General features: G+C 36.1%; 1 long non-coding RNA gene across 2 annotated transcripts in view; it reads left to right on the top strand.

Annotated features, from left to right (window-relative positions):
• The first annotated feature begins 5758 nt into the window (after positions 1-5758).
• LOC310637536 overlaps positions 5759-21408 on the top strand; it is a 36742-nt gene continuing 21092 nt past the window's right edge. Inside the window, exons 1-3 of one of the 2 annotated variants that reach the window (XR_014491942.1) lie at positions 5759-6489; positions 9525-9595; positions 10592-10637. This is a non-coding gene — a long non-coding RNA (uncharacterized lncRNA). Of the gene's footprint in view, positions 6490-9524; positions 9596-10591; positions 10638-21408 lie in introns of those variants that run through there. The other variant, XR_014491941.1, reaches the window with a different exon arrangement.

The following is a 21408-nucleotide window of genomic DNA, read 5'->3' as shown; positions in this document are numbered from 1 at the left end:
TAAAATAATTTAGGAGGCATTATATATTTCACAAAAATTCACCAAAAATGAGCTGCTACTAAGAGGCAACTACTCTAATGCCCCAGTACTTGACCACAAACCTGAAAGAAGGATCATCTGGAAAAAAAACAGTCCTTTAAATATTAAATCCATGCATATCATACAGATATGGGAGGACAAATGTCATAGATTTTACCCAACTAATTTAAATATATATATAAAGGAAAATAAGGAATCTTTGCTACACTGGATTTCTCCTTCTAAGACTCCCCAATCCTTCCTTCTATGAACTGAATCCTTTACATATCTTTGCAATTGCTCTTTGTATGCTTGATTAAATAATGCTGAATCAATATTGCTACTTTTCAAGTATATTACATAGTGTAATGGGCTTCATCTGGAGAGATATCCAAAACCTTTTGATGTCTGAGAAGTAAGTACAATGTAATGTGATGATAATGAAATAAGAACCTATGGTATCATAATTTGTAACCTACCTTTGTTTATAATTGATATTAAAACCTTGCTCATTTCTGAAGCTCAGTGTATATACATATTTGAACTCAAGCAACTGGGAAGAATTAAAACATGATGTACTGAGTTTAAGTGGGGTAGTGCTATTCCATCCATCACCAAAGATGGCAAAATCCTGGAACCGGTTGGTCCCACAACCAAAAGCCACTCAATATTGTTAGGGTTCTGTTGAAGTCTGTTGCTCTCCATCCATTTTACCGACAAAAAATAAAAAATACTGAAAAAAATCCTGGCATTCCAGATTATAATAATGTATCATATTATTGGTTGTATTATGGGGTGGGTTTTTTGCTTTCTTAATCTTACATATTTGCTCATTTACATCTATCAATCTTGATTAAGTTTCTGTTATCCTGATAAGAACAAAATAATGGAGAGAAATTAACTTGGAAAGTTCTTCCCAGGTGTTAGCAGGATGCTACTTTCTGCATAAATCATTTTAACTGAATTTGGAAGCCTGCTTTGTTTGAAATGTCTTCATCATCTGTCCTTCATTTAAGGATCTATCAGTTTGCCATTCACACAGAGAACACATGGTTTTAGAGTTTTACTCAATTATTGCTGAATTGATGGTTCAAAAGTCCAGTCCTAAAGAACCATTTGCTTTTAGTATTGTCATAAATTGGGATACTTACTATTCGATTGGCTGGCTGGCTGTCAATGAAAACATAACAATTGGTGGTAGTCAGTGGTGGGATTCAAATATGTGAAGAACCAGATCTCTGTGTGGATGCCGCTTCCATTCTGGGCCTGGGCAAGAAAAAATTAGCTAACGATTCTGCCAAAGTGGTGTGAACTGGCCGAATCCCACGACTGTTGATAGTTCTATGTGGTAACACATATTCTGATTTCTTGCTGATGACACCTGGAGCTCAACTGAACATAATTAATGTATAGCTTCATTATAGCTGCAGACTGGATTTATTTCCAGGGCAAAATATAATAATACAACACTTGAAGGAGCCACCCAGGGGTGTACATCTCCAGGATATAATTATTTTTTCTGTTTCCAAAATTTGCAACAATTTATAAATAGATTAATAAAGTCCTACAACAAAGGTCTTTAATTTTGCCTCAAATTTTACAATTAGCTCTTTGTGTGTAACTAGAAAAGTTGAGGACAGCAATTTCTGAATGCTCAATCTGGTTAATATTTTAGATATAATTATCTGACAGCATAAGCAGATCAAAATGATTTTCTGTATATCTTAAATGGGAATTTTAAAGGAAAAAAATCAGTGTGCAAAGAGAAATAGTGGTTTTTTTTGGGGGGGAGTGTTAAACAAAAATCAGCTAATTAATGATGAATGTGATGAGCAGATACCAGTTATAGTCAGGAAAACATTCACAATGCTCTTTTACACTAGTTATGAACTCTTCTGGAATGGGAAGCTCTCAGAATTTGCAGCTGATCAATATTCTGATGGCTTAAATAGACTGATACATCATAATTTCCCCATATAACCAGTGGTGGGATTGAAATATGTGAACAACCAGTTCTCTGTGTGGATGCTGCTTCCAGAAGTCCACTCTGGGCCTGAGCAACAAAAAATTAGCTACCGGTTCTGTCAAAGTGGTACAAACTGCCCGAATCCCACCACTGCATATAACACAACTACTCTGAGACCTGTTCAATTTGTTTTGGGTTCAATTCAAGATGTTGATCATCACCTTAAACCCCTTCAAGGGCCAGGCACTGGCTTTCTGCAAACATCTATTTCTTGTAGTATCTACTCAATCAATAGTAGATCAGGTATGGATTCTTTATATGTCCCTTCACTAAAAAGAATGTCATATCTCAAGATCAAGGAAGTAAATTATCAGCTATTGTCCAGATGACCTTTTCTCTGCTGGCTTTCCAAAATGCCATGAAAGCATGATTATCCAATGTGAGTTTATTCCTCTGAAAACCCTAACCCTAAACAAGGATGCCATTAAGTGAGAACTCCCTGCACATTTCCTTTCATATATTCACTTTGATGGTCATTTAATGTCTGCAGGTTTCTCTGTCTTAATTGGAAAACAAGACAATGGATAAGACGTTGTACATGTCTAGTGTCAGCACATACTGTATGGGAAAATATTTCTACAAATGGTTTTGAAATAATACTATTTCACTAAAACCAAGTGAAATCCAGACCCAGCTTCTCTCCTCCCTCTCTTTATATACACAAACATATGTGCGGTTCTTACAAATTCCACTTTACCAAAAAAGTAAAAGTTGGGATTTATCTCCTGTCTCTTCCTATTTTTGGTTTTGGGATCTGTGTCAAGCTCTGTCCCAGGTTTTATATGATAATGATGATGTTGATTTCAATAGTTTGTTATATTATTTACAGCAGTGGTCCCCTACCTTTCCAGCTTTGCAGACCAGCGGTGGTGGTGGTGGGAGAAGAGGGGATGGTTCCACAGAAGCTTGCCTGGCCTGGTTCTGAATGGGCCATGGACTGGTACCAGGCTGCAGCCTGGGAGCTAGGGAGCCTTGATTTACAGGGCACATAATTGTTCACCACAGGAAATGAAAAAGGTTCCAGGTATTTTTTCAACATGTGATTCCTCTCTGCAGAATTGGACTTATGAATAGAGGTCTCTAAGGTAACAAAGTTCTAGGTACTAATTTGCCAAGCACTATTAGTAGACAACCTTTAAAAAAAGTCTTGCACCATAAATGGAATTACAGTAGTGATATGACAATCTATTTCCCTAGAACACCTCTATATATTTTAGTCAGAATATTCCTAGGCCATTTAATGACAATGGCCTCTGCATTCAAAGTTCTTTAGAGATGTAAACATTAATGTTGTAGCTATTCCTCTGTTGGTCTTCAGTTCTACAGCAATCCCTTAAAATCTTTGTCCTTGAAGCTTGATATTATCTAAGGTTAAACATATGATGCTATATAATCTTCTGTTAAATGCCTTTTCTTTTTGACTTCAGGAGACAAGTTAATTAAAGAAAGGATCACTTCTGGAATCTCCACTTTTCAACATTATCTAAATGTCCTGCCTTGTCAAAACTAGAAGGAGAAAGGTTTGTGGCTGATACAGGTTGTAAATCCACCTTTCACTATGCAAATGCTTTAAAGAAGTTTTGCAAAGTGAAATATTTGACATTTATTCAGTAATAAATGCATAATCTTTGTGTTATATATCACATCCTTGAGATAAAAGTAATTTTAACATACAAGGTCAGGAAAATATCTGTCAGTGTTTCCAAGAGAAAGATGAAGTCATAGTAATAGTAGTAGTAGTTGTAGTAGTAGTAGTAGTAGTCATACCAATATTTTTACATTTTGTCTAGTCTGGGGAAACATAATCTTGTGTGTCATTAAAACAAATACTTTTCTTCAAAGAGATCAATGTCAAATCATAGCTCCCTTTGTATTGTCATATATTCATTGACCACAAAAAAGTGTGTTTCTGGATTATACTATCTCCTATATATGACCAGTTTTACAAATTGAGCACCTCAATCTCAGCAGAGAAGAGGCTGAAAAAATTGTCAGCATGATTTACATACAACTTGTCAACAGCGTCTGGAATTCTGTGCAGAAAAGTGATGGCCCACAGCTGTTCTAGAAGACATTGCCATCTGCCTTCAGGACAAATGCATCCCCCCACAAAACAGTATATTTGAATGGCTATTACAGGGACATTATTTATCTTTTTGCAAAGAACTCAAGCTCTCTTCTAGTTAAAATATTACTGTAGACCATACATATTTTTTAACAACTTAATGAAGTTGCAGTGCAGAATGGGCAAGTTGTTAAAAGTGAACCAGAACAATGTTCCTGAAGTTGTTAACCTCCAGGTGTATCACAGTTCAATACACAGATTTCACAACCAGCTTGGAATGCTGGGAACTGAAGTTCAGAAAGTCTGGAGGTACTTCAGGTTAGAAGTTGACTTAATGCAATTATTCACTAACTTTAGGAGAGGCATTTTCTCACTACTACCCTCTTCTATTCTGTGGGAAACATATCATCTGCCTACAGTGGATAAAGCTGAAACAAGTAATGAACCAAGGTACAGTCAAGTAATGAATTAAGATTTGTAACCGTTTATATTTCTTACGTTTTTTGAGGCCCCCTCCACCACTACTCCTTTTTTCCCCCTTCTGTTTTCCTCTGCTCATAGCAGACTGTCAGGAAAGTGAGAATATAGTTTTCCCCAAAGTCTGGTTGGCTCCAGCATTCCAGTCCCTGAAGTTCTGGATAGAGCAGGGATCACCAGTTGTCCTCTTTTCCATTATCTCTTCAGTTAGAATTTTGTACATAAAAGAAAAGGCCAGAGAAATAAAAAGACACCCCCTTTGGGACTGTTCATCTAATTATCCACAATATTGTTTCCAATGGCTCTGGAAAATTATGTGCATTTTCATACAGAGAGGTATAGAAAACAATCTAAATTGTAGCCTGCTGTTCATGTCTCTCTCTCTTGTTGCTTGGGCTTTGGCCTGTTTTGACACTTTTTTTAATGTTTGCCAATGTTTAAAGAATAAACATCAAACTATATTTTGGTAGCTGAATCAAGGAGTGAGTGTGTATGCTCCAATTTAGAATAAGGGAATGATTGGGAGTGTGGTGGGTGATACTAAACTGGAAATGACTCACAATAATGTCTGCATTGTTTTGATTTAGATTAAATTAATTAAGCACTTACACTAACCCAGAACAGATTGCAAAATATTAATCAAATGCAAAACACCTGATAGGTATCTTAGCCTAACAATGTTTATAAGATCACATTTTATGGATTCAGATGGGAGGGTGGAAGGGTCAAACACCTACTAGGGAGTTATGGAACTGGATAAAGTTTTGGATCACAATAGACCCACCCATGTTTGAAGGAAGAATTTTTCTCACTATCTGAAAGATAGAAAGGACAGTAGTGCTGATAAATCATTGGCAAAAGAAGAAACACAGAGACAGAGAAATGTAAGGTAATTCACTTACTTTGAGTAAAGCTCCACCAGAATATATCCTGATAAGGTCCAGTTTTATAACAACTCCATCTGAGCAATGGGAAACCATATTTCCAGTTTGATGCTTTCTGGCATGTCATTCATCAATCCAGAATAACTTTCAAGCTGAGAAAAATGGAGAGATAAATATATACATGTCAGAAGATAGAATATATATATATATATATATATATATATATATATATATATATATATATATATATATGCATATAAGTGGATCAGGAAGGAAGGAAGGAAGGAAGGAAGGAAGAAAGAAAGAAAGAAAGAAAGAAAGAAAGAAAGAAAGAAAGAAAGAAAGAAAGAAAGAAAGAAAGAAAGAAAGAAAGAAAGAAAGATTGATTCTGAACCCTAACACAGCAGACCTCTCTCTTTTTCTCTATGCTATGACTGGCTTTAAGAGTAAAATGTTGCCTTTTTGAAGCTTTTTAGACTTCAACTAACTCTCTCCTCCCCTTCTTTGAGAAAAGAGGGGAATTCACACTTAGAAATTCTAATTTTGTTTGATTGAGTCCAGCTCTAAACCATTATGCTGTAACACAGATCCCATTCCCTCAATTCCACATATCCCATAGTGCAGAATATGAATTAAAGAAAGGATATTCAATGATTAAAAAATAACTTTTATTGACCTGAATTGTATGACCTGCCAGCTCATTATTAGTTGTCATTGTTGTTTAACTTAGCATATTTAGAAACATGCAAATTGAGATCACCAGCACCACCATTCCTACCCTATTAGGAAAAGATCAAAGAGAAGGCAATATGTTGAAGAAAGGCAATTGCTACTGATTGGTGTTGACTGATAAACAGACAAGTCTTCATTTTAAAACATATGATTCAAAGATGCTGCAGATGCTCTGAAAGTCAGAAGAAGATTTGATCTAATATGCCAAGCTCTGCTTCAAAGACGATTTCCTCTCCTCCTGGCAACGCAAACAGGAGTTCACAAGGATCCATCTGCCTCAGCAGAATGTAGGAATTAGGCTAATTAGCCCTTTTTTCACCTCCTAGGGGGAAAAGATTGTGTGTGTATCTATCTTGCTTCCTTTCTTACTTACTTAAGCCAGAATTAAATGGAGGGAAAAATATTTCTATTGGAGTAAATAAATAAAAATCAGAGCTCATTTTCGTAGGAGAAAATAGAAACCAATAAGAAACTGATAAAGTCAAAAGTAACTGGGCATTATTTAAAGATGGAGCTAATTATAAATAAAAGCTGTCTATAATAAACACAATTAAACAGCTTATTGAATCCAAGTGTTTATCTACTCTCCAAAAATAAGACCGGGTCTTTTTTTTTTTGCCTCCAAAAGAGGCACCAGGTCTTATTTTGGGGGGATGTCTTACTCACCTCTGGCACTGACAGCCCTGCCCAGCTGGTCCTTCTGAGGCCGAAGGAGCAGCTGCATTCTGCAGCTGCATTCTGGCCTGCATTTTGCGGTCAGGCCTTTCCGGAAGGTCTCTGCAGCCAAGTATCCAGCTATGGATTGGCTGCACAGGCCTTCTGTAAAGGCCTTCCGGAAAGACCTGTGACTGAGAAATGCAGAAGATGCCGCAGACGAAGAGGCCTGGCTGAAAGATAAGTGGGTGCAGGGCACATGGGGCAGCTCCACACTCCCACCCTCACCCTAGCTTGATTTTTAACTGTGTGCCTCGCCCCCAGACTAAGGCTTATTTTTGGAGTAGAGCTTATATTAGCCTCATGCCCCCAAACCAAGCTAGGGCTTATTTTGGGGGTAGGCCTTACTTTTGGGGAAACACGGTAGGCATGATTCACCCATCCCTGTGTCCCCCCAAATAATCATAATCATAATCATAATCATAATCATAATCATAATCAGGTATGAATAAAATGAAATAACTTGGAAGGGAAGAAGAGTAGCACAACCAAAATATATTGTTCCTGTATATTGGATGTGATATTTATGAATTAAAAATGGGACAGGACTTGATATGCTTTTTGATTTTCATAGATAAGTTGTTCTTGTGAGATACTTAGTTGCTGTTCCTAGGATTTGGGGAAGAGCTGGGAAGCAGCAGTCCAGTCAGTGGACAAATCCAGAAACATTGCCTTAATTGCAATTAGTTGTTTACAAGTAACACTCCATGAATAAAGGTTCTTCATTGGTTAGGACAATAGGAAAGGAAGCATTTTATGCTGATTCTTCATCTCCTTGAATTCCTGCATTCTCAGGGCCTACCTCACTCTGCCCCAGAATAACTGTTTTGAATAGGGTGGGAAGTGAAATTGTCCTCTACTCATAGTGCTAATTTTAATTAAAGCATAATCTATTGTTAGAATTTTCTGTGAGGTATGTTATTTATGAATTTCCCTTGGTAGACCAGTTGTCATGTTACCTAAAGTGGAAGTTGAAGGATGGCTTTTAGGTTTTGGGGAAAAGTTGGCTTATTGGAAAGTATCCATTTATCATGAGATAATGATCACTTTTTTGCTCCTTACTAATTTTTAACTGTTAAAAAGTAAAGACACCCTTCAATTGAGTAGAATAATAGAATAGAATAAAAAAAAACTTTATTATCACTTTAAATATACCTTAATCAGCATACGTTAAAATAAAATTTCATTGCATTCAGCTTTCAAAAAAAAAAATACTATGTATATACTCACATACACACACAGAGAGAAATGTGATATTTGACACAGAAAAACATCACAGTCTAGTTCAAATGTCTACATATACATGGCAAAAATAAAATAAAATGGCTGCTGCTGCATTGGCTCTCAAACATAACACAATTGAACATGGACACCTTGGTAATGTTTCAGACATGATTTTCAATGGCCTTCTGGAATTGATTTTTTTAACCTCCCAGCAATCTTGGGATTCCCAGAAAGATCTTCATCCAAATGTCAATCAGATATTTCTCTGTCTTCTTTTCCCTCAGGCTCATTTTGTTGACTTTTAAAGAATAAACTAAGGCTGTTTTTTTAAGATTATCTGGTTCCCCTCCCACACACACAAATTTAACTTTTTGTCTACTGCATAGCCATCAATGGGTATGCGCTAAAGTCAGAGAAAAGCAGGAAGTATTGGATCAAACATATTTCTATTCTTGACAATTTCTATTCTCCCCCAATTTCTGATACTGGCCTTTAGCTCTATGGTTAATGCTCTGTTTCTATTTTTTTTTAAAAAAGATGAAACACTTAAGTTGGTACATATCTTAGTTTCTCGGCGGGAAAACATGCTGATGTTCCTGCAAAGTTCTATAATAGCCAGATCCATAAGTATGTGCACAGTTCTGTTGTTTTCATTAAAATGAAAAAAAGCCACATTGTGTCATAAGTTCTTCCTTTGGGAATATGAGTGTGATGGCACAACACTTATAGAAAAGGATTGAATGTTTGCTGCTTTTGTCAGACTGACTGATTTGATGCACATACATACACATAAACAGACTCTGCAAATGTCACTGGTCAAGTCCTTTGGATGCAAAATTGTTAAAGTTCAGCAATAACTTTATATAATATAAATTAGTAAAGGGTTAGGATTAGAAAAGACATTTTTCTGTGAACTGCAAATTCTTTGTTGAAAATCAAAGCCATACAATTTATCTTTCTAAAAAAAAGTTTATGGCTCTATGGAAAAAAACCATTTATGTTTCTTGGCTAGAGCTCTGAATAGCAAAGTACCAAATTTACAGCAATAAAGGATAATGACAACCATAATATCTGGCTTTATTTATTTGTTTGTTTGTAATTTTTTTTACCTACACATTCTCAGCAAGTTTGTCATGAAAATAGCAGTATGATCTAAACTGCATGAATTTGGAATCCTATGAAAATTTTAAATGTACTATTTAATGCCAGTTTTAAAATTCTTTATGGGTGAAATCCATTACTTGTAATACTCCTGCTTACTTCAACCTTTATTTTATAATCCATTGAGATCCAATAAATCTGGGGAAAAGAAAAAAATAAACTTACATGCTTCAATGATAAAGATCAACACATGCAGCACAAAAGTACTTTTTTGCTTTTTTAGAATATTAGCATTTCAGGCCTGACCTGGATAGTAATGAAGACTTTATTCTTGCAGAGGACTTTGGGGATTGGGTGAGTACTATCTGGAACTGTTTTTAATTTACTTTTTTATTTATTAAGCAAATGTATATAACCACCTCACCAAAAGCAACTCTTGGCAGTGCACAAGACAACTAATAATGATAAAAATAAAAATCCATATTAATAAGTATTATAAAAGTGAAAGATACAGAATGTAGGAGAGAAAGGTTAAAAATGATTACCTCAACAATGGAGTCATCTCGGTAAGTCTCCAGTTCAACATTACCTTGATATGCTAAATTTTTGTAATAAACTAGAAAGACAATTATTAAATGGTTACTTGAAGGAAGTATAGAGGAACATAAATCTTTGAAACTTGATATTTTAAGACTGATCCTTAAAAGGAGTTTAAATTGAAAAAAGAGAAGGCAAGAATGATTTATTACTCAGCACTGTGAATCAACTCATGAAAAGTGGCAACAAAGCTGGGAAATTTGGAGAGTTATAAAAATTGTGAACTCATTGGACTTCAATCAATAAATGGGTTATTTATTCAGAAGAAGAAAAAAGAAATATTGAGGATATCCAGAACTCTGAAAATGCTTCCCTGGTTAAAAATAAATTCTGACACAATATTCAGTAAATAAACTGAACAATAAAAGCATAGTTCATTGGTTAAGTATCCCTTGAGGACTGCATCATGTAGCTTGAATGCAAATCTGAAGATTAACAAAGCACTGCAGTGTTAATACAACCTATTTGGACAATAATATTCCACTTCTTGAAAGGTTTTCCTCTGCAAGCTTATTTGAATTTTCATTTCATTTCATTTCATTGTTAAGAAGCTAAATTATCCTGAGACGAGTATAAGGACTGAAGGAATGGCTGCTGATGTCAAAGGATCAGTGTTCTATTCCTTAAAATAGAAGAAATATTTATCTAAGCTTCTCTAAGAAGAGAAAATAGAACAGATGAAGACTCTCTTCTAAGTGCATGATGGGATATTCTCTTCAAACAGTACACACTGTTCTTGTCTTTCATTTCCAGAAAAAAAGATCAGCAGCCAGAAAAAATGCAAACAAGCATACAGACCTATTGAGCATTGTTATATATGATTTTGAATCACCATCAGTCTCTCAATTACCTTATCAACTTAAACAACTTGATGTAGCAGGACATTCAGTAACAACAGATGAAAGAGCACAAACAATTGAATATGAATGGAACTAGTTTTCTATTTAAACTGAAACCAATTAGCCAGGCTAATAGCACTGATGAATGTTTCTCTCTTAATGGTTAGAATCTTCATTTCATTTATTTCATAATTCATTCCTGGGGGAAAAAATAACAACCTCAGTTCAATTAAAAGGAAATAACCTAGATAGAAATGAAAGCAACTCTCTGCTGGAGTTATTTAGATATTTTAATGAAATTTTCCAGTCTATTATAAAATCAGTTTCAATGTCGCATCTAACAAAATTGGAGGTAAAAATACAAGTGGAACTCTGCATATTATAGATGCAGAAGTTAGATTTGTAATAAGTCTTCAAAATGTAAAATACACACTCATTGAAATACGGAAAGTTTAAATGTGAGTCTGCTTCTGAACTTGAAAACTGAAGGCACGTAGTTTCATTTACAGTTCAATCTTTAGAGGCTGGCAGGGAAGAAAACAGGATTAAATTCCCCTCCCGTCGCATCTTCCAACCAGGATGTTACTGCGTGTGTCACTGTTTACCAACTGGATAAATGTGGCATTCATAAAAAAAAAAGGCCAGAGAAAGGGGCAAATAGAATAGGGATGAAAATTTACTGAACTCCAAACTAGCCTTTAAACAAAGAATTTCTATGGATTAAACAAAAAACATTTACTTCTGCATCGGAGCATAAATGTGTTTTAAAAATGCGTCTTACCTAAAAAAGCAGAGTAAATATCAATCCAAAAAGAAATGTGGGTTCAGTCTCACTGGATTCTTTATTATTTGGGTTTTAATAATAGCCCACATCTCTGAAAACTCATAAACCAGACATGAAGGTGACAAGGCCCTATTACTTGTTCCAGGAAATTGCCATTTGTAAAGTAACTATTCTTAGTTTAGGCTTCAGGGACTTTTCAAAAAACAAACTGATAAATATTAGATTCATAATCAGTTCTATAATTCTCCAGAAATCCATGAACAAGGATCCAGGGGAAACAAAAAAAATAGTTTCTCTCTCTAAAAACCGCTCATCCTCTGCAAGTTAAAGGGTAAGACGAAAATCATCTGCAGACTTAACTGTAGATAAATGCCACTGAAGTTAATATGGCTTTCTTCTGAATCCATTTATAGGGGATTGTACAGTAAGTAGCTTATACAATCTGTACTGATGCAATTGGTTTGCAACTGGAGGATAATGTATAGAAATATGTCAGATCCAGGGATGAGAGGCTTTGGTTCATTTTTAGAGAACTTGCAAATTTCTTATAAAGAGGATGAAAAGAATATGGTGGAAATATGGCACAATATCATAGAATTAAGAATTAAAGAACACCTTAGAAATAAGGTAGTGCAACCCCTCCCCTTGACTCCTGTCCAGGTCAGGAATCCAAAAAAGGTGCCAGAACTCAGTTCTGAGCGTTCTATGACAAAAAAAGCCCTGCTTGTATCAGATGCAGTATCCTCGGTGCAATGTCCTATCTGGAATAAAGAAAAGCAATGCCTTCTCTTGAGCTTTAATTTATGCTTCTGTTGCTGCAGTCTAAGATCATATTTTTATTTTCCCCTTGAAGCTAAATCACATAGTCGGCTTGTATTTAATAGTCCATCAAGATATCTAGATCCTTTTCCTTTGGACCATTGTCTGTATGGTCCTCTGTATGCCTTACTTGTGTCTCTTAATTTTCCTACCAAACATAGAATTTGGTATAGAATTTCAGAATTATGCTGACACTTTGTTTTTCTACTCGGAAACAATTATGATAGCATTCTAGATTTTGGCATTCTAGATTTTTCTGTGTTAAAGGGCAGATGATACATGAAAGAGGATTTTTGCTAGGGAAAAACAAAACAAAACAAATCACTGATCTTTTTCTTCCAGACTGCTAAAACAACTTGAAGAAATAATGGTGCATATGTCTGTGTATATCTGACTCATTCACACACATCACTACTTTGCCAAGCTGTTCCAAGAATGTGCAATAAGAAACATTTAAGTTCTTGCTAATTGATCATTACCAATTACTGGTCATAATCACCATTCAGTACCATACTGATATATATACAACTGGAATCTCAGGTGTAGACATTTGAAAACAGTAAAAATAAAAACGATGAGCTCTGGGATATAAGAAATAATTCTTTATTGCTGAGCTTTCGTCAACAAGCTGTTGACATCATCAGAGCAAGGGCTGAATCGTAAGGGAGTCAGTACGTACACTTATATGGTAATAATAATGGTCAAATTGTGGAATGTGGGTGTGGCCTACTCGTGACAAGCTCGCTCGTGTATAATCACAGTGGTTCCGGCTTTGTTGGAAAAGCCAGTCTCTGGTTGATTATTAAAAGTTGCGCCTAGCAGCTACTTGGCACATATAAGCAGTTAGGCACATAAATCTCTTTGCGCCGCGTGCAGTCATGCGCTGGCTGACAGGCTCTTCATTCGAAGTAGAGTCAAGGAGTTCATCTCGTTCCCTCACATGTGGTCGTTGCAGGCTTGATTCTGCTGTGGAAAGGAGCAGATGTCCTCGTGGAGTGTGTAAGTGATTCAGTCTCCTTTGTATTTCTTTACCTGGTTGCTGTAAAATCAGCTCTGTTGTGTGATTTGGTCTGTCGGATCTTAAAACTCTTAGTGTGTGGTTGTTGTGTGCGTCTGTCTTGTTTTGCATGGTTGTTTGGTGTGTTTGAATGAAAGTAAGTGGTATGGTTGTCAGTTGTGAGTGATTTTGTGGGATGTTTGATCTGGCTTGTTATTTTTGTTTTATTGTGCATGGTGGGACAGATTTCAGTTTTGATCGTGGTTTCAGCACTGTTGCTGTTTGGGTGTTGTGAGTATTTCTTTTGTTGTGCGTGGTTGTTTAGTGAAGTTGCAAGATTTGTGTCTTGGGTGTTGTGGTCAGAAGTGGTGTTGTCTTTATGTGTAGAAGTGTCAGATGGTGTGTTGGTTATGCAAGCTATCGTTAGAATTCTGTCTGTTGTTTAGTTCAATTGGAATAGATTGTGTTGCAATAATCTCATCTGTTGTGTTGATATGGTGTTTGACAGGTGGGTGGAGTAGTGTGTTTGTGTCTTTGTTGATTGGATGTTTTGTGTTGTTGTAAATGCCTTCTCAGAGTTTGGTATGGTGGTAATAATTTGATATGTCTATTAATTGAGTTATTATCAGACAACCAAGCCTCTTTCAATAGACAGCCACCTTTAGTGGGGTCTTGAGAGATGACTATTGCTCCTTTGAAATCAAAGGTATGGCCATGTTCAGCTATATGGGCCCAGACTTGGGACCATTGTTCTTGTCTTTTAACTGCTAGAATATGTTCATGTATCCTGGTTTTTAGTCTTTTTGACGTTTCTCTGATATAATTGCAACAGCATTTGTTGCATTTGATTTTGTAGACAATAGATGATAAATTGTCCTTGGATAATGGTTCTTTGAAGCACATTACTTTAGAATGTAAAGTTTGGTTGGGTCTGTGTGCAACATTGATATTATATGGTGCCAGGATTCTAGTAGTTGCTTCAGAGACTCTGTTGATATATGGGATGGTTGCCCAGGTTGTGGTGTTATGTGAATCATGGTTTGAATGTGATGCATTATCCTTCCAACATTGTTGGACAAATTTAGGTGAATAGCCATTTGTCTGCATACGTGGTAAAAGTATGCTTTCTCCTTGGATTTAGCTATCCCTGTGCTGCAGTGTGCTTTGACTCTCTTGAACAGTGTTCTTATGCAGCTAGTTTTGTGGGAAGTTGGATAGTTGCTTAGATAGTGTAAGATGCGATCAGTGTGAGTAGTTTTGTGGTAAACTGTGGTTGAAAGATTGCCATCTGGATGTCGGTGGACCATTACATCTAAAAAAGGTAAGGAGGACTTCCTGTTTGGCAGCTGTCAGGACAACTGGGAAAAGCCAGTGCTCGGCTTTCCAGCTTGGTTTTTCTTTGTCTAGTGACCCTTAAAGGGTTGGAAAGTTGCCCTGGAGGGGCAATGAAGGAGGAGGCATACTTCAGGAGCTCAGATCAGGGGGCACCCAATTGGAGCAAACTGTAGGACCCTCTGGAAAAATGAAGGAAAAGGCTGTTAAGATCTACCAGCCATAGTCGTCTCCAACAGGAAGAAAAAGGACTATAAATCAGCAGAATTTCAACTGTGTACTGAAGCTTGGTGAGCAAGATTTTCTCTTTCCTTCTCCTTGAGGATTATAAATGTTGACACCCTGATGGGAAAGGGCTGGAAAGTAAAGACCCCCAGAAGGTTTAAAAGCGGGGAGTAATTATAAAGGGGGGCAAGACTCTTAGTTAAAAATATCAGACATTGATAAATAAGCCAAGGAGGACATCTAGTGGTGAAAGAAGAATGAAATTTCTGATATACTGTTGTTGACTGAAGTTAACCTTGACAAAAGACACGTGCAAATGATAAGACTGCCCTGTGAGATTGAGATTCAAAGCTACTTTTATTAAATTTGGCTAAATTTAAACAGACATTATTTTGGCTTTAGATTGTAAGCTGTAAAATGACTTCATTGAATATTACTAGACTCATGAAGAAAACTTCTTCTGAACCTTCAGTAGGACAATCCAGTCCTACAACACAGGGATCTATTGAAGCAATGTTGCAATGTGAAAAGATAAGCACTGCTCAAAGTGAAACACAGACCTCATTAAAATTTCTTCAAGATCTTATGTTAAAGAATCAAGAGACTTTGGAGAGAAACCACCTAGAAATGCAGGGAAATCACAGAAGTACACAAAGTAAACTGAAGAAATTAAATGAAGAAATTTTGGATATAAAGGGAAAATTTGAAATTCAGAATGAAATGATAATAAAAAAACCAACAGAAGATACACAAAACTGAAGAAAAAACAGATGAGAATGATAAAAAGATAGAAATGTTACTAGAAGAAAATGAAAAATTAGAGAATGCAATCAAGATATTAGAGATGGAAAAAGCAGAACATTATTTAAGATTTCAAAACATCCCTGAGGACAGAGAAGAAAACATAGCAGAGGTGATTATTGACATCCTGGAGGAGACTTTGAAGGCAGATCGAGGAGAAATTCAGCTTGAGTTGGATGACATATTTCACTTCAATTCAAGCTATGCAAGAAGAAATAAGTTGCCAAGAGAAGTACATTTACGGTTTACAAAGAAGACAACAAGAAATGAAGTACTACGGAAAGTTAGAGATGAACCAATACAATATAAAAATAAAGAAATTGTGGTCTTAAAGCAGATACCCAAGAGAGTTAGAGATACACGAAGACAGTACCATTTTTTGACCACGAAACTGATTGCCAATGGTATAAATTTCAGATGGTTAAAAAAGGTAAGGAATTGTTGCTTTCCTCCTCTGCTGTAAATTGGATGCTCGGATGTACTGAGTTAAGCTTTTGTAAGAATTTGGTGGTGTCACATCGTTTAATGACTGGAAAGGTGTCATCTACATAGGTAACCCAAAACCTGGGTTGGTAATCAGACATGACTATCTATTCAAGGTTTTGCAAAACAGCCTCAGCAATAATGCTTGATATGGGTGATCCTATGGGTGTGCCTTTAACTTGTTCGTATATGGTGTTATTAAAAGTAAAATAAGTTTGAAGGCAAAAACCTAGTAATTGGATGTAGTCATCTGTATTGGGGGAGCCAGGTTGTCGTGGTTCTTCTCTTTGTAATAGATTTTTAAGAACAGAGATGGCTAGGTTTTGAGGGATAGAGGTGAACAAAGATACTACGTCAAATGAGATCTCATTTGAAGATATATATATATATATATATATATATATATATATATATATATATATATATATATATATATATATATATATATATATATATATATATATATATATTCCTTGACAAGATTAAAAATGCGAATCCCAGGCATATTAAAATTAACAAACTAAGCGAACACTGGGGTGGAATAAGAAAAACTAAAACAGTTTTTATTGCTAAAAGATCAAGCTTTTGTTGGCTAACTGCCAACATCATCAGGATGGAAATGCTGGGGTGGGGAGATCGTGTTTATACTGCTGTTGTCTGCACTCCGCTCATGGAGCGCATCACCAATCTGTTTGTTGAGGCCGGCCGTATTCCTTTGAGTTGTCACACATCCATTTTTGGGGGATGTAGTTGTCTCTGGGTGTCTGTTGTCAAAAGTGGATTGCTGATAGTTCCATGTGTTATAGCCATAGCTCTAGTCATTGCCCATGTTCTTATACCAGAGGTTCTAAATTTTACAATATCCCATTTACACCTAAGAAGATTGTAAGCTCTGATTAAGGGTATCATTTAGAATAGCATCATAATGGATATAAGGTAAAATTGAAGACACTGTCAAAAATACAAAATTATGTTCTGATTTGTCTGTCAAAATTGGTCACTACTGTTGTGTTATAGAGTTCAATTGTGATATTGCTATCTTAAAAAGGTATATTTTTTGATAGATTTGAAGCCATCACTCGTGTAATTTTAAATATATAGAAACCTTCCATGCACACATGACAGTTATGCAATTCATAAGTGCGATCTCTTCTTCCCTGTGTTCTACAATGCAGGGTGGTTGTGTGTTTGTGCAATCTTTATTTTGATACAATGAGGCGCTCTGTAAATGCTTGCGCTGTTTGCCTCCATATCGTGCATGTCATTCCTCTTCCCAATTCCTTAGTGCCTGGTATGGAGGGGGAACATCTATGTGTCAGTTGATAGAGGAATGGTTTGAAAACCAAGCTTCCTTAAACCAAGGATTTTTCTTCATTGGGGAGTGGATCTTTAGGGTGCATGACACAAGTTCGTAAAGTCTGATCAGGTCTGTGGGCAACACCGACCTTGTGAGGGGCTAGTATGTGCACTGTGGCCTCAGATACACCGTGGATATAAGGCAGTGTTATCCATGATGTTAAGGCGTTTTCACATTGATGGCGGGTAGGTTCATCCCAGTGTTCGCTTAGTTTCTTTATATATATATATATATACTTTACAACAACAGAAGGTTCAGATGAAATGAATAGAAAAAACATGAGAAATAAAAAATCTACTTATCCACTTTACATCAATTTAATCATGGTTATCTTCAAAATGTATGTGTTTGTTCTGAATTGCAGATACAAACACCTTCTAACATATTATAAGCCCTTAAATCCTCAGAGCATGATTTCAAACAGAAAAGGCTTAAGTGATCAAATGAAATCAAATCATCTGTATGCTGGACTGAAAATAAGACAGTGTACTGAGAAAAATTGTATTAGCCAGGATTAAACTAGATTAAGGAACAATATCTATTCTCTTGGGACCTCTCTACAGGTATGTTGGGTAATTGGAAAATTCAATTGCACCTGGCTACACATAAGTTAAATGATGAAATTTATGTCTAGTACAAAGTATTGAAAGTGAAAGAAGCGTGCTAAGTGATTAAGTATAATAGTCTCATTGTGTAGGGGGAAAGAGTCAAAGCCAGGAAGATACTGGATCAAGTGACTGTCAACTCTACAATGAGCATGGCTGTAGTCATTTTTTTCTTCTTATTCTAGGTTGCCACACAGAACGGAGGAGGCGGGTTGCCCAGGTGCTTCATTAGTCAAAATAATCTTCTGTCCCTTGGGAACCAAGGTCATCTGTGGCCCCTGCAACCAGGGACTCGGTGTTGCATAAAAAACCCACCAAATAAGTATATTGGGTAATGTAGTTGCTTGCATAGTTTTAAGGGTGGGACATTTGTTACTTGTGTATTCAGACTTGGTTTCACTTTTGATGTGCCTATATTTTGTAATTTATAAACATGTTCTGTAAGGAATTTTCAAGCCTCTAAGTTCTGCTTTATTTGTGTCTGTCTGTCGGAACCATGACAGTGTCATGATACAAGGCTCTCCCATGAAATATGTATGCAATGTCAACACACATGCAGAAATATGAGGCTTGTAGTCTGATACTCTCTCCACTTCTTGATATAAAACATATGTATTCTTTTTCTGATCCTGTAATCCCTTTATATTGGGGTGGAGGCAGGGTGACTGAATGGAGCTGAACATTTACTGGCTGGATGCCCTTCCTGACACCTGTGCAGAGTTTGCAGCAGATACTTATTCTTTGCGCCCTGATAGAGAAGCAACTGCCACTGCCTAGGATTGAATACTCATGCTTCCAAATGTGAAGTGAGTGTCTTCACCTCTAAACTTCCATGCTGCTTACTTCTCAATAATTTCAACATTTTGTCTTTGATTTTGAAGAACAAACATGAATCACAGGATGTAGGGAAGCTTGGATCCATCTTAATAGCCTTCTGCTGTCATAAAATGGTTAACTGTTTGTCTAACCCAGGGGTCTGCAACCTTGACAACTTTAAGACTTGTGGACTTCAGCTCCCAGAATTCCTCAGACAGCATAGATTAGCAAAAGCCTTTTTAAAACACATACAACACACACACACACAACAATAGGTTCAACTAAAATTTAAAAAAGGCTTTTGCTAATCTAATTGACCTTTGAAGGACAATTACATGTTAACTACTCATTCTCTAATGAACTATATTTCTACTTTAAGGCAATCAGAGTTCAACAGTTTATAACTTCAGTGAAAAAAACCCTGAGCTTTGTATAATTTGTAATAAGGAGGGAATATTGCTCCAAATAAGCAACTGAACTCACAATTTGAAATGAAAAAGAAAGTTATCACACCAGAGCATATTGAATCTTGATTACCTACATCACAATACTTGTCCTCAGATAAATTATTGTGTTTAGCTTATTTCTTTTTTAATTCTTAATTCTTAGTCACCAGGTAGCATTGTAAAGATTAAAGTATTACACATTAATATTTACTTTAAGAAACTGAATAGGGCGCTTCCTTGCATTTTCCTTGCAAATGTATGGAGTTACTTTATTGTTTCATAATAGTCAACCAGGATTTCACAAGCACCAACTTGTGAATGCATAAATTAATGCAAAAATGAACATAGAGCTCCAAAAAGTTCTTTTGGTACTAGCCACAAGAATAATCTGACAAATAAAAAAGCATAGAACAGGTGACGCTAGAGGTTATACCTCAAAAAAAAGCAAAACTCATAAATCTGATTTTATATTAACTACATGCAAATCTATTCAACCTGAATCACATTAAAGACTTGGGAACGAAACCCAGCACAATCCAGAGTAGGTTCATACATTCGTTTTTCCTTACTAAATGACAATTCCATCAAGTATGATTGGCATTTGAGAAATGGTCATCACAGATCAAACACCACCTAAAGGGATTTTATATCACTTATCATCACCTCTCGCATTTTTTTTTCTTCTCTTCACTAAACAGTAATTTCTGGAGTGGCAAAATACTGCATGTTATGAACCAATCTCCTATAATTGCTGTTGGAAGAAAATTACACGGCCTAATTATGGGGTGATTTAAAAAGGGACAAAAATAATATTAACACATTATTTCAACAGGGAAACAAATATTTCCAGTCTGTTGCCCAGGCAAAATAGCTTACCCTTAAATCAAAAAGTCTCTATGACCAGAGCAAAAGAATCCAAAATTAATTAAGTAAAGCAGCAACAAGGTAATGATTTTTTTCTTTCTCTTCTCTTCTCTTCTCTTCTCTTCTCTTCTCTTCTCTTCTCTTCTCTTCTCTTCTCTTCTCTTCTCTTCTCTTCTCTTCTCTTCTCTTCTTTTCCCTTCCCTTCCCTTCCCTTCCCTTCCCTTCCCTTCCCTTCCCTTCCCTTCCCTTCCCTTCTATATTCCCACAAGAAATAGCAACAGCTCTTAGACTTATATTCATTGCGTAGTGCTTTGCAGCACACTATGAGTGATTTACAATGTCAACATATTGCCCCCAACAATCTGTGTCCTTATTTTACCAACCTTGGAAGGATGGAAGGCTGAGTCAACCTTGAGCCCTATCAGGATCAAACTCCAGGCTATGGGCAGAGTTAGCCTGCAAAACTGCAGTTTTTTATTCTTTTTTTTCCTCTCTTTTTCTCTTCCCCACCCACTTTATCCATTTCTACTCAAGCAGCCAGAGAAAAGTTTCATCACTTTTGCCAGAGTTTTTTAAATAACTATTTGCAAGGGACTTCTTAAATTAATCTGGAAAGCTAAAAGGAAAGAGTTAGCAATATATTAGCAACACGCACATACAAAAACAAATAGTCATGGTAGAGCTTTGGTCACTCAAGTCAGCCTTACAGAGCCATAAGAGACCATTAAGGAGAACTTTTATGTCTCACAGTTAGAACATGGCGATGCAAGAAACATCTTCCAGGCAATTGGATCCAAATGAATATTAAAACAGTAAGAGCATTAAAATATTACTGGAATAACTATTAGTAACATAGCACAATTATCAGAATTGAAAGATGCTATCATGTGAACTTCAGATTTGGTTTCTGTCATAGAATTCAAATTAGAAATTAGTAAACTGAAATGTGCAATGAGGTGACACTAAACTATTTGAGTTTGGGGGGAAAAGGGGAAAATGAAAAATATCAAAGAATATCTTTGAAGTGGATTTTTAAAGGGCAATGCAATTTGGTACAAGGATGATGTCAATAGGTTTGGTTACAGCAACATTGCTTTACTTCTTACTGGATTTTGGCAAATGTGATAGTTAAATAGGCATGTGGAATGTGAAAAGAAAATGACTGGGAATGAAATAATTGGATTTGCAGCTGGGTACATGTT

This window comes from Vipera ursinii, assembly GCF_947247035.1.
Source record: "Vipera ursinii genome assembly, chromosome: 3".
Lineage (NCBI taxonomy): Eukaryota > Metazoa > Chordata > Lepidosauria > Squamata > Viperidae > Vipera > Vipera ursinii.
The sequence above is the reverse complement of the archived record's forward strand: the minus strand, read 5'-3'. Positions and strand labels throughout refer to the sequence as shown.